Raw genomic sequence first — 14,166 nt, forward strand, 5'->3', positions numbered from 1 at the left:
GAAGAAGAAAGGACAGCTGGTGGGGCTGAGAGGAGAAGGGGGCATCTCATTGGCTGTGTTCCTACTGTGGGGCGCCTTGCCCCAGACACCGAGGGTGCTCCCTCTGAGTACTGTCATTTGGTTGGCCTAAAATTTTGCCCCCTGTGGTCCTCAGACAATCTCGCCTTCCCTTGGCCAGTCCTCCTCTCCTCCCAGTCAGTGACGGCTTTTGTGCTGTTTCTCTCCCGTGCTCAGAGGTGGGAATGCCTGTCAGATGCCCTCACTGGCAGCGGGGGGCCTTAGGGTCAGATAGGCTGAGCTGTGGTGTGTTCTCCCCTCCGCCCCCTGCACCCCGGGGATGCTCTGTCCTACAGCCCCTTCAGAATGGAATTTGGCCTGAGGCCAAAAGAAATTCAGCACCCCTAGTTTAAAGGTTATTGTGCTTATGGCCACCACCCCCTAATAGTACTGTTCCTTCTTTGTCTCCTTAATTGTATGGGTTTTCATTGCATTCTGCTTTTAAGCTGTTGCGAGCTGCTCCGGATGGCGCTTCCACCCGAGACGGGCTCCAACACCCCTTCTTGGAAGTCTTGCCCATCCAGCTTCTTGTTTGCTTTCCCAGTTGAACGGCAGTTTGCACTGGGGAGCTTTCCCAGGCAAAGTGTGTGTGCCACTGCCTTTGCCTTGTGAGTGTCCCCCTGGCCTTGCGGGAGGTGGGTTTTTTCCACCCAGTCTGTTTGGTTTGCCTTAGCACACACTTTGGGGGTCGCCGCCCTGCCCACTTGCACAAACCTCCCACACGCAGGGCAGGAGTGTTCAGTGGGCGATGCAGCCCGTGGTTCACAAGCACAGTGCCGCGGCGTCCTCCCCGAGTGGCATCGAGGGCGCTTTTGTGCCGGGTGGCCAGGCCTCGTCGCGACACTTAGAACACTCTCCAAGCTGCATGATGAGCCGGGCTCATTTTTTAAAAAGACCCTCTTGTCCAGGCAGTTTATTCAGCAGACGGCATCTCATGCCATAATGTTTGTCCTGATAACTCCGGACGACTGTGGCTGCATTGTGAGCAGCCCGGTTCCACAAGGAGGCCTTTGTCCGTCGAGGCCGGACTGGACACCCAGCCCGTGGAAGGCCTGAGTTCAGGGCCGAGCCAGCTCTGCTCAGTCCCTGTGGTGCTCAGCGCTTGGGGAGTTGGGGTTGCCGGAAGCAGTCAGTGGGTCCAGCAGCCAGAACCAGAAGTTGGCCTCCTGAGCTGAAAGGGCAGGCCTTAACTGGCAGGAGTTTTGAATGCAGGTGGGTCATCCACGAGCCACGAGTGTGTGTGGCTTAGCTTTTAGCACTGGTGTCTTATTTATTTATCATTTATGAGTTACTTACCGCATTTGTCGGTTGTCCCACAGCCAAAGGCTCTCTAGGTAGCTTGCAGTGTGCAGTATAAATATATTTAAAATACAGATAAAATAGGTAATGATAAGAAACAAAACCATAAAATGTAGTAAAATTAAAATGCATTATAAATACGGCCATGTAAATAGGAAACAGGGGGAAAATAAACACAGTTATGACCAATAACAATAACCAGTAGTGGCAACTCTTTAAAATGCAGACACGAAGCTTGGTGACCCCAAAGAGAGAAACCAAAAGCCGGGTGGATCCAGATCAATCCACCAACCTGTTCTGGTGGTTCTCCTCTCCTCCTGGACCAGACCTTTTGTTAAGCAAATGGGCCTTAATGACCTACTCCAGATCAAGTCACCTCAGAATACCTTGAATAATGACAAGGATGGCTCATAACAATTTATTGTTGCTGGGAAAACTCCTCCCCTCCAGCTGCTGGGAGGCATTTGCTCTGGCCCTGCTCCCCTGGAAGGCCCAGTGCTTTGACCCCGTGAGCCCTGGTTCCTCTCTCCCACTGGCTGTTCAATAGAGTAATTCCTAAACCGTGCTCCAGGAAATCCTGGAGTCTCTTGGAAGTTCACTAGCAAGTCCCTACCTACCAATCGGGAGGAATGGAGAAGCTTCCCCAAGAGGCAGTTTTCCCTCCCCGCTAATTAACCTGTGCCTGCTTTGTGCCCGGGAGCATGCGTTTTGCTGTGAGGTGCTTACTGCACGCAGGCAGGGCAACAATCAAACCCAGCTGAGCTGGAGAGAGATCCACTTGGATGGGCTGTGCTAGCCCAGCAACGTTTTCTGGCTTTCCCTAGTATCCAGATCAACGATGTCGGATTGCCTGGGCCTTCAGTGCAACCCCAGAAGTGTCTGCTCCGAGTCAGGGCCCATCGTGTTCACCTTCAGGTAAGCAAACCCAGGATGGCGACCTTCTGTCCAAGACATCCCAGAACGGGGCTACCCAAGGGGAGGAAGGGCAGGGCCTCCGCAGTTGTGTTGGGCATCGGAGAGCTGCTTCAGTTTGGCACAGCTGCAAGGATGCTGCTCGCACTTCTCTAGCCACGTAGCAGTATTGCCTCTAGCCCAGTGTTACTGGCACTGACTGGCAGCAGCAGCAGCTCACAGGGTTTCCCACAGGTGCTTTCCGTGGAGGTGCCGAGACCACCTGCATGCAAAGCAGGCTCTGCCACGGAGCCCCTGGCGCTTCCCGCTCGGAGGGAGCAGCTCCGTGTTCCCATACATTGTTCCGAACAGGCAAGCAGGCTGGAGTGGGGCATGGCAAGGGGCGGCCTGTGGGGCAGTAGAGGGCCAGACGGGCCTCCAGCATCTGCAGGCACAGCCTTTCCTCGGCATTTCCAAACTGCGGGCTGTGGAATTCTGGGAGTTGTAGTCCCACACACGGGGCTTTTATGCTGCCATTTCCGGCCTGGGAAAAGAATAGGTGGGAAAAAGAATAAATGAGACAGCATGCCCCCTCCCAGCTTAATTTGTCGGATGCCTACTAAAGACTTCATTTCTCCCAGCCCCTTGACTGACAGATTGCTGTCCGCACCTGCTGCATTTTTTAATCAAATGCTCCCTGGAGTGAGCTATAATTCTGTCTGGCTTTGCCTTTTACCCCATCATTGCTAGCGGCCTCGCATATCTGAATCCATTAGGAAGCTGAGATCCAGGTGCCATCAATGAGCATGAATAACTGTGCGGCAGTTGGTGCGCTGCAGAGCACCTTGCCTGTTCTGAGCGGAGCCGGTGTTACGGCCTGTGAGTGGCGCACGGCCCTGTCCCTCTGCCGGCTCTGCTGCACGGAGCCCATTTCTCCTCCCAGCCTTGTCCGGTTGTCCACTTCTGGGGCGTTCAGTGCTTCAGATCAGGCCTCCTTGGACTGTGTGTGCAGTTGGGCCCTTTGTGTTAACTGGCTAGCGTTACCTTCTTTGTTGCAGCGAACACGTCCAAAATCAAAAGTCTTTCAGAAGCACGAAAAGATTTGTTGAGGCCGTTAAGCAATGCAGTTCTATTAGTAAGCATAAATCCTGTGATTTGGCATGTTGCCTCCAGAGCTGGATCTTCAAATCGAGTTACAGCTTAGCCATAAAGTCTACATGATCTGCAGCATGTTTCCAGAACCTAAAGCCATTAGAGGGGGGTATTTTGTTCCATCCCGTTGGTGTTACACTCCATCCAAAGATGACCTGATTAAGGCTTCCTTTAGGCCATCGCGAACTTGCCCTCACCGCAGCATGTCACTAAGTACAGCTGTACCAGACTCCATTAAAGAGGCCCAAACCTCTTTCCTGTGCACAAAGATCAGCCGCATTCACATGTACTAAGTTGGGGAACCGAGTTGTGTCTTGAAGGAGTACCCGCTTCTTTTCAGTTTAGAAATGCCGCATTTGGTGACAACAGCCCCTCTTTCAAAGGGGGCTTTTAGGGTGCCATCGTTGCATCATTCACGAACTTCATGGGGGTGCAGGCAGCTTACTTCCACTCGCAACCTCCTGAAGTTTTCCCCCGCCCTGAAGCCTAGAGCATGAAAGGAAAGGGGATCAGGAGGGAAGAGGTTCTTAGTTTCAGAGCCATTCGAGGTGGCAGTCCCAGCAGGGAAGGCAAACCATGTGCTCTGCAGCCCTCCTTTATGTATGGCGGCTGCATTTGTCTCCCTTTTACGGAGATGCTCGTCAGGATGTCGGGCAGTGCAGCGCTGATGAGAAACATGGGGACCTGCCTCACGGCGGGCAGTCTGTTGTCCATTATCGTCACGTTGTCAGCATCAACAGCAGCAGCTTTCCAAGGTGGGAGGCAGGAGCACAGGAGGCCATGTGCCTCTCACTCATGGCAGCTTCGCAGTCTGTAAGCCAACGGTTTGGTGTTACGTGCCGAGATCGTCACACAGAAAGCTCAGAAGAATTTTCTCATGTGAAACTCAAGTCATGGCAAGGGATCCTCTTTTGTGCTTGGAGTGGCTGGGGGTATCAGATACATTCCCGTGCACTGAAAACAATATCAGTCCTGGGACTTCAGGATGTCTTCTTACCCTGGGAACCCTGTGCGAGCCGTTTTCCCTTTTGGCACGTTCTGTTTCCAGCTGTGTGGAGGGTGTAGCCGTTTCTTGAAAGGACTGGCGGCGGCAATCAGCCGGGGCCGCGAGGTCCCAAGATCCTGGGCTGAATTGTTTGGAGGGGAAAAGGTTCCGACTTCCCGCTGCCTCTCTGTGCCGGACACACTGACATATTTGCACCGGGAAGTTTCCTGCTGCTGCTGACAGTTGCCAAAGCAGCTGTTTTTTTATGAGTAAGCCGTATGGAGGAAGGGGGGAGGAACTTGGGGACCCCTCAGCACCAGCAGGAAATGCCAGCACCACCCGCAAGGCCGAGCAGCGGCCTCTCCCACTCTTTGGATTATCCTGCATTATGGCGTGGTGGTTGAGAGTCCTAGGCTGGGGTTCGCTCGGGAAGGATAGAGTGCAGAATTACGATCTGTGTGTCAGTGATTTATTCCCACCCTATCCGTGCTTTGGTTGTCTGCATAAAAACGGCACATGTCCTCGAAGCAACCCTGGCCACGAACCCTTCCTTGAGTTGGCCCAGGTACAGAGCTGGGCCATTAGGTTCGGTGAGATCCACTTTCAAGACCCTTTTGTTTCCCGCTGGATTGACAGCGAAAGTCACGGAAAGTGCAACAGGGTGGATGGGAATGATGGATCCAGGGCTGGCCAAGGCAGCAAGTTCTGTTTTCCCTCATGCCTGAGAGCCGCTGATAGGTCAGTGTCCTGTGGATTTGTGTAATCCCCCTTTAAAGCCTTCTCTTGTGGCATTGCATGCTTGTGGCAGCAAATTCCATTAATTGCACGTTGTGTGACAAACTGTTTCCTTTTATCCCACTTGAATCTAACTGCTAATCAATCAGATTGGATGACTCTGGATTCTAGTATTACTCAGAGCAGCAGGGAAAAAAAGACCTCTAACTATTTTCTCTGCACCATGTTTGTAGATCTTTCTTTTTTCTCCTCTCCCCACAATTGGGTATTTCTGAAAAGGAACTGTACGCCTACCTTTTTGGGATTTTGTTTGTTCTTTTCTGTACGTTCCCTCGAAAGTTCCTTCTTTCTTAGAGCCATGCTAGATCAATGCAAACACCTGTTTAATCCCAATGTGACTAGACTAGTCCATACCTGTCTGGATGTTTCAATGAGAAGGTTGCTAACAAGATCACAGAAAGACTGCTTTCCCACCATCACTGATCTTCTCCAGTTTGTACTAGTGAACTCTTTCCAGAGTAGTTGCCAGGCAGCTGTCATGTGTTTCCCTGCTCCCCTAAAAGGTGAGATTTCTTGAGCCATGAGGGCTAGCATCTTTAAAGAAAGCAAACATTTCTGGAAGCTGATTGTGTGATAGGCGCTCACATTTCTCTTCTCTCCTGGGGTCCCAGTCTTGTCCTTCAAGCTTCCCCATAAAGTCCACACCCTATTCCCACGCCTGACCCTGGTTTCCGGGACTTCCTGGTGATTTCCTGGTTTTCTACATTTCCTACCATTCAGGCCTAATTACTGCCCATTAGAACTTGAAGCTAATATTAGCGGTGTTGGGGGGATGTTCCATCCCCCCCCCCCAATATCCACCATTGGACCACAGCATCCAAGAATTTCTCAGCATGGAATTTAGCTCTCTGGCTGAGCGAACTTCTGCACTGTGCCTTAATAGCCATGGAGGCCTAAATTAGTCCAGTTCTCGCCGCTGCCTTGCTGATGGGAAGCTGGGGTAGAGCCGGAACAGGAGTGCAGCTTGCGCGCACTCACCCCTTGCGCTGGGATCGGAGCCAGGCCTTTCCAGCTTGCACTGCACCAATGCAAAATCGTCCAATCCCTTCCTGCGCAGATCGGCGGTTTCCTTGTCCTTCCTCAAATCTTGCCGCCTGAACATGGCCTTGTCTAGCCAGGCCTTAGGAAAAGCGTAACTGCTTGCGAGGAATAGGGCGGCTTTGCTCGTCGGATGCCTGCCTCAGCAGAAAGCGAGCTGACGAGGCATTCCGTTTTCTTGTCAGTACTCAAGGGAGTCCTGAGCACCTTGAATAAAACGTGATTTTGTGCATGCCACCCCCCGCCCCCCTCCATTAGGATTGTTGCCTGGGGGAGTTTTCCTCGCCCCAAGACCTGGGGGAGTCACGGCTGTGGGCGATGCCCGACAGGCCAGCTCATTCAGGCTTGTAAAGCAGGAATCACCTCAGCTGACCAGGGAGGGGGCTCCATGGGTCCAGCCCAGCGTCCCTTGGGCCCTCCCAGCCCACACACAGCCTGCCGGCAGTGTGGATGGGCCGCATCCGTTTCATGGCGGGTCGTTGTGCCAGCCTGAGGCATTTCTTTGCTTGCAGGGCAGCGCATCTTTCTCCTCCTCCCCTGTTCGAGCCAATGCTCTAGAAGTGGCTCGCGCACCATTCGGCCCCGGTGCCTCCCCTCATTTGTCCCCCTGACCGCAGTGGCTGCCGCTCCCAACCAGCCAGGCCCATCTGCCGCGACATCCCAGGCCCCAGAAGGTCTGTTGCATGGGAGTCGTTTCTGCAGCTTCCGTCCTGAGGCTTCACTCTTGAGAGCGGCCTTGCTTGTTCCCCGGTTCCCCGGTGCCAATGCCGTCAGGGCAGCCAAATCTGTTGCACACCCCAGCAGCCCTGTCCGTCTGCCCGTCCGTCGTTCCAGCTCCATGCCCGCAGAAACCAGGCCTTGGTGCCGATAGTTTTCAGGCCTCTGGGCTGTGGACAGCTGTTGTCCACTCCCAGTTAATTAGGGAGACAGCAGGGGAGCAGAGTATGGCCCCCTCCGGCAACGCAACGCATTTTGATCTGATTGAAAAGGACTTTGTCACAGCGAGGGGGGGAGCGAGCCAGCGGAGAGGCCCTTCTCCGTCCAGCCTGTTGGACATTTCACAACAAAGGGGAATGCGGGGGCTTTAAGCCAGGGTGGATTTGGGAGTGCTCTGTGGATGAGCCACGCCTGGCGTGGTGCTCTTTGAGGTCCTCTCCGTGGTGAAGTGTCACCCTGTTCTCTGGCTTCCTGGTATCCTAGCCTAAGGGTGTCTTGTCTGAGGCAGGAGGAGGAAAGGAGGACCCGTTTGAGATGGATTGACGCCATGGAGCCAGCCGCTGCCTTGAGTGCGCAGGAGTGGAGCAGGGCTGAGCTGGCTGGGACAGTCTGGAGGGCTTTCCTTGCCAGTGTCGCTGCATCGCAGCCGCAGAGCGAGGATCTGTGACACAGCAGAAGTGTTGCTGGCATCAGGTGCCTCCCACGCCCTTTAGGTCTGGCTTTCCAGTCTGCAGCCACACGTTCAAGGGTGAAAGTTCAAGGGTGAAAGTCGGTGTTTTCTGCCAACGCCCTCCCTCCACTCCCCTCCCTCACCAAAGCAAAGCCCGGCCAGCTCAAGCTGGGGGTTTCTAAGCCCCTTTCATTGTGGCCGTTGGGTCGCCCTAGCGTCCCTAAATCTGCTGATCAAACGAGTTTGCTCGCTTTGTTTCCTCATTTTTGCATCTCCATCTATTTTGGAAGTTGCCTGGATGCACATTTGAAATCTTCAGCCTTTTGTGCAGCGCTATTCACGAAGACTCGTGTCTTGCAAATTTGTCACTCCTGCGATATAGAGGGAGAACGTGTGTCGGTATGCTAAAATGCCACCATTTCTGTGGTTCACCAAACTGGCTGCCTGGAGACTGTCGGGAATCTGCATTAAGAAATGAAAATTTAAAGCTTCTGGTGGAAGTTGGCCAGCAGAGACGTAGCTTGCTCATTAAATTGTGTTGCATGATGCATGTATTTTGTTTGCAGTTTTAAAATTATTCTCTAAGGATTACACGTCGATAAAGACATGTCTCTGAAAATATAGACCATCTAGGACATGGTCCTGCTCAGGCCGCCCTGCACCTCCCACTGTAGTTAATTGATGGCCAATTTTGGCTGTGGGCTGCTGTGCTTCGGAGCAGGAGGAAGGGAAGCTGGAATGCTGGAAGGCACGCTGCATGCCCGGGGCCCCGTCCCTGTCCCCACACTCTCAGAATGACCTCGTTCCTGGGTATCCAGAGTATCCTGTGCCCCCCAAGGCAGCATCCCAAACCTTCTTATTCCAGTCAGATACAGTGAGACACCATTTTTTATAAACTTAGGTTCTTCTTGTTGCCCTTCTGTAACTTTTTCCAGGTTTGCCCACTTAGGTTGCAATCCTCCACATGTTCAGAGGGAAGGAAGAGGTTCAACTCCCCCCGCCCCCAGCCAGGCATACCGGAGGATGCAAGACTTCTCTGTTTCAGTATGCATAGATTGAGGCCTATCTAAGCAGCAATGGTTTCGTATTCTTCTGGTCCTGGGTGCAGCTCTGCAGCTGTCTGTTGGCATATGTGGAGCCAATTCAGGATCTTCATTTAGGAGTGAAGTCTCTAACAGAATCAAACATACTCAGAGAATCTGGAGGGATACCATCCACCTTCATTTAAAAAAACCTCATTTAAAATAAAAACTGAATAGTTTCTGATCGTTAAGTAGGACCTGGAGACACAGTAAATTTCAGCCTTTGCCACTCTGCAGTGCCAATACTGAACTCTTGTTTCAATATTTTTTTCCCTTCTGTCTGCAAAAAGGTGAAGTACTAGCTACAAGCCAACTTGTAAATGCTTTCTTTGAAATTTGCACTTAATGCTCCCCTTAATTCCTGTCCCTCTGGGATTATTTTGCTGACCAGATCCTTTCCCCCACTCAGCTTGACAACAGTTTGCTGTAGATTCTAGCATAGCTATTAATTTGTAGACGCCACTCAATGTCAGTTCTGCCTTTTTAGATCAGATCAATATTTCCAAACCAGTATATGCTCCTAGGGAACCTTGTATACGTATCGGTTGGTTAGCAGCATTTCTTACTGGTAGAAGAGAATTGTAACCGCTGCAGATGAGGAAGCAGCGATGTGTTTGTTTCGAGAGGTCCCTGAGTCGTGCCTGCCCCGGTTTAACCAGCATTCCAGCTTCCCCTGCAGCCAGGGGACTGCGGTTAAAGATGGGAGACCCAGCCCAGTTCGTGTTGCTTCCAAGTTGTTACCATACTGCATATAAGGAACTAGTGCATGAGAAATGAAATGGATATTATCATCAGTATTATTTCTATTAATGTGAGTGGCAGCTGGAGAGCCCAGCCCAGCCCCCGCAGTCATGATTCCATTATGATGGGATTAATGAGTTTGTGGGGGAAAGGTGCAGTGGGTGGCTTATTTGACAAGATTGTCTGTACGACGCGGCTCCTTTTCTACTGCTTTCTGTAAATTTTGACAGCTGGTTCCACACAGCAGTTGCTTTACACCAAGGATGGCGAACAGGTGGCTGGGCGGCAGCTTCCATCAGCCCCAGTCAGCCTAGCCAGTAGTGAAGGAACATGGGAGCTGCAATCCAGGCACACCTGGAGGGCTGCATGGCATCTCTCGCTGCCTTATACCAAGTTAGAAACAGAAACAGAGCGAGTCAGAAGGGATCTCCCGGGCCATCTAGTCTGACCCCCGGCTCTAGCTGGCTCAGCTCACGACATGCCCACCATGTGCATGTCCAGGCTGTCCTTGAACACCCGCACCGATGGGGCCTCAACCGCCTCCCATGGAAGCCCATGCCTTACCCTCATGGTCCCAACTGTCAGGAAGTACTTCCTGGCATCTCTCTGGAACCTTGGTTCCCTGAGCTTTGCTCCATTTGACTCTTGGACCATCGGACTCAGTGCTGTCTGCTCTGACTGGCAGCAACTGCCTGCAGAAAGCTCCTGACCGCTTGAGGCCAGTGTTGTAGCCCTGGGGGAGGATTGGAAGGGAAGGGGGCAGAGCTCGTGCTCCTGCAGGGCCCATGGGCTTTGCACCCCCAGCCTTGCCTGCTGTGAGGTGAGTGAGCTGGACAGGCCGGGAAGGACCACCCGACCCAGAATGCATGCAGAGAAACAGACCCACTCTCCCCTTGCTTGCATGCTTAGGAGGGACCGATGGCCTGAGATCATGTCCTCAGACACTGGCATTAAGCAGTGTTTATTAATTTTGTCAATTTTTAGTGCAGTTTGTTGTGATAGCTTATACTTAGACAAAAAAAATCCCACTGCCCGTTGTTTTTCTGTTGCATCCTTGCCCTTTGGCTGAACCGTCGTCCTCCCAGCCCACCAAATCCTGGCCATAGGGCGGTTTCTTGCCCTATTTCAACCAGTCCTTGTGCTGCCTGGAGCTCCTGCAACCGAACGTCTCCATAAGGTGCCACATCTCTATCTCTCTATTTCGCTTATGCATTTATGTTGTTTTGGTAACGCCCGATAGCCAGAAGGCTGCCTGTGACACCTTTCCCTTCCTTTTGCTCCCACACATTTGCTGCCATGCATGTTTGAAGATACACACATGATCATGACCAGGCCTGGGATGATATGCAACAGGAATCCTGGTGCGGTGACCATCTCGACTTTCAGGGCTCCTCGAGGGCCGCCCTAGCCACTTGGCTCAGTTACTAACGCCACTTTCTTTGTGTTGCTACAGTGAGCGCGTCTGCAGAAGCCGCGGGCATCAAGAGGGCAAACAAAGATTAAGCGATTGTATTGCAAAGGCACTGTGTAAATGGATTTTTTAAAATGTTCCAACATCGCTATGGCTATGAGTGAATGTACGAAACGGCTTTATTTGGAGTCTGGGTCACCTGTATGACTGTAGGGTGTCTGGCAGAGCGATTTCACAGCTCTGTCCGCAGAGCTGCTTCCAGCTGGAGATGCCCCATAGATCCGGGTTCAAAGGCAGCATCTTCGTGCTCCCTGCTGCAGAGCTATGAGCTCTCTTCATGCATAGGCTGATGGCCCATGTTGCTCTCACGGCTCCTTTCGAGCTGCCAGAACGGTCTGTGGCATGCTTTCCATGGCCCTCCTGTGGAGTGTAGGAAGTGCTTCTGATCAAGGTCCCCCTCACTCAGGGCCATCTATCCCAACCCCCACGCCCAGTGACCTCCAGGTGTGTTGGATTGCAGTTCTCAGCCTTGGCAGCCAGCATGCCCAGTGGTTGGAGGTGAAGGGTGCCATGTTGGTGAGTGTGAGTCTCCAGGTTTTGGGCTGTGCTCCCTGCTTGATTTGCACTTGTGTCTGCAGTCGTGGTTCATTTTGCTGGAACAAGAGCGTTGCTCATAAGAAACAGCCGGTCCGTGTGAAAGCTGTGAAAAAGATGCCAATTCCCCCCTTGGACAGAAAGTCGTGCCTTTCGAAAACGATGCGCAGTTCTGAAATGCATGCTTGGTGAACCGCGTTTTCTTCTCCAGCCCAGCATTTCAGCTGTGCTCCTCCTGCCAGGAGTGGAATAGAACCTCACCCCGTCCCATTGTAAAAACCTTAATTTAACACTGGCGGAGTATGTGTAATGTACACGCAGAGACCTCCCTAGGAATGTATATACCCCTATTACACCGAAAGGGTTTCTTTTGCACTCATGTTTCTGCCTTTGGTGCCGGAAGGCCGGGCCCAGTTAAAACCGGTGGAAATAAGACACTTAAGCCGGGCTGGTGGCGGTTGCTTGCCGCTGCTTCCAGAAGGCGAGAGTTAACTGCATGTAAGCTGTGACCGACTGCCAAGTTCCACCTTAAATAAATGCAAAGGTTTCCTGGATGCCCTGGTGTGTTATCCTGGCCTCCCTTGCCCTCTGACACCGCATCTGTCGCTATTACCACGCCGGGTCGCCATGTCTCCTCTAGCAGTCCTTTGTGTTACTCTGGTCACTCGCTCGGCTGTGCAGCTCCCGGAGCCCTTGCTGCGCTGCTGCCCGCAGCGCTCCACGTGAGACCCCCCTGCAGCCCATGTGTTACATTTATAGCCCCTGCAGTCAAGACCACAAGTTTGTGGTGGATGTATCCCCCCGCAAAAAAGTTGTTCACAACAGCTTTCCCCAGTATAGTGCCCCCCTCGATGCATTGGTCCGTGTTGGCCTGCAACTTCTAGTGTTCTGTGAGCATGCTCATTGGCCGTGCTGGCTGGGGATGATGGGAGTAGGAGGCGAATGCTCATTGGCCGTGCTGACTGGGGTGATGGGAGTAGGAGGCGAATGCTCATTGTCCGTGCTGGCTGGGGATGATGGGAGTAGGAGGCGAATGCATCTGGTGTTCGCGAGGCTGGGGGAGGGTTTTTTGGCCGGGTGCCCTAATAGCAGGTGTTTTGCAAAGCCCGCTTCTCTTAGTCCTGTTCTCTCGCTCTCTTCCTGTTGGATGGGGAGAGAAATGGGAGGCGCCCTTCACCCCGGCACCTATTCGACATACCAGAGCTGCTGCCCCCCCTCCGCCCGTCCTCCCCGGGCTCTCCCTCCGATTCGCAAGGACGGCTCGCAAGATGCAGCAGGTGGTGCTGCTGGCTCCGTCTGCCAGGCGTGACGGAGTGCTGCCCACACCCCCTGTGCGGAGGGAGTTAAGCCTGCCCCCCGCCGGGAATTGTTCGGCGACGTGAGCAGGGCGCTTCAGTGATTTAGTTTTGAAGTGCGCACACGGCTTTGGGGTGACCGGCTCATTTCCCAGATCCTCACGGCTAAAACGGGCCGAGAGATCTGGGCCCAGCCTTTCCCTGCAGCTGCGCCGGAGCACAAGCTCTGCTGCCGGGGCTCCCCCTTCGGCCCCTGGTCTCTGCATCTGTAAGGAATCTGCGCAAGAGGGGAGGGCCGTCGGCCGGTGTGGAGCCCCTCCTTGGTCCCCAGTTCGATCCCCAGCACGAGCTGGGCTGGCTAGTGGGGAGCAGCTGGGCTGGGCTTCTGGCCCTCCTCCGCCCGCCTAGAGCTCTCCCTCTGGGCAACCGAATGGGCAGGCCCTCCTGGCGCCCTGGCCACCCAAGAGGCGTCCCTGCCCCAGCCGCCTCCTCTGCTCGCCCTCCCCTCGCTTCGTGGGGCGCACCTCTCTCCTCTGCCGCAGCCTGTTGCGCAGGGGTCGCTTCTGCACCCAGCGTGCTCTTCCCGGGCCCCCTTCCTACCTGCTCGCCCTCGCCCGCCTGAGCAAGCGCAGCTGCTCTTTTCCCCAAGACCGCCACATGTTGCCCTAGACTTCCACTTCTGCACGGGAGAAATGGGACCGCGGCCTTCCTTTGTAATCTTTCTGCACGCAGAGGCAGGCCTCCGGCATGCCGTGGTGACATCACTCAGAAAAGCAAAGGTTTCCGTCTCAGGCAGCAGCGTGCCTCTTCTTCTGCTGAGCTCAGGCCCGAGGGCAGAGCCGGGTTAGTCAGAGATGTGAAGCAAAGCGAGCGCAGCTTTTGGGGAAGCTGGTTCCTCGCTTTTCTGAAGTGCAATGGGGGAAGCGAAGGAGGTTGTAGCCTCTGGCACCACCGCCTCTGTGCTCGCACAGGGCTCATTCTGCATTCGCTGGCAAGCGAAGCCCTCACTGGGGCCTTCCGGGTGTAACCAGTTGCCACTGTGCTCCCGGGCTCAGTGTGCAGCCAGGCCTGGAAGATACCTCCGGCTGCTCTGCCCAGCACCAGATTCTGTGTCTTGGTGCCTGGGCAGCTGAGGATTTTCCAGCCCCCGGTATTGGGACTGGCGGCCTGGGCCAGGAGGGCGGAGAGCTCAGAGCGTGAGCCCCGACCACGGTTGGAATCTCGCTTCAGGGGTCCCCAGCTCCAGCACCTCCGGCATGCTGACACGGCACACGGGCTGCCCCGGCTCGGCCCAGGTGTTCTCGGGACTCCACGAGTGAAACACTTGGTTGCATCTGCAGGACTCTGTCTAAAACCGCTGCTTCCCTCCTCTGGTGCCTTCTCACCTTGCACAGGCAGAGTGTGTGTATGGCAGGACCAGAAAGGAGCCGGCCTCGCCA

At 53.9% G+C, this 14,166-nt stretch overlaps 1 protein-coding gene across 2 annotated transcripts in view; it reads left to right on the top strand.

Annotated features, from left to right (window-relative positions):
* The first annotated feature begins 2,186 nt into the window (after positions 1-2,186).
* Positions 2,187-14,166, top strand: part of RAPGEF1 (Rap guanine nucleotide exchange factor 1) — a 74,173-nt gene continuing 62,193 nt past the window's right edge. For both annotated transcript variants that reach the window (XM_044439904.1, XM_044439902.1), the window contains exon 1: positions 2,187-2,271. The gene's annotated coding sequence lies outside the window, so the exon portion shown is untranslated. The remainder of the gene's footprint in view (positions 2,272-14,166) is intronic.

Source organism: Varanus komodoensis, unplaced genomic scaffold (genome assembly GCF_004798865.1).
Source record: "Varanus komodoensis strain SLA01 unplaced genomic scaffold, ASM479886v1 scaffold36, whole genome shotgun sequence".
NCBI classification, from domain to species: Eukaryota; Metazoa; Chordata; class Lepidosauria; order Squamata; family Varanidae; genus Varanus; species Varanus komodoensis.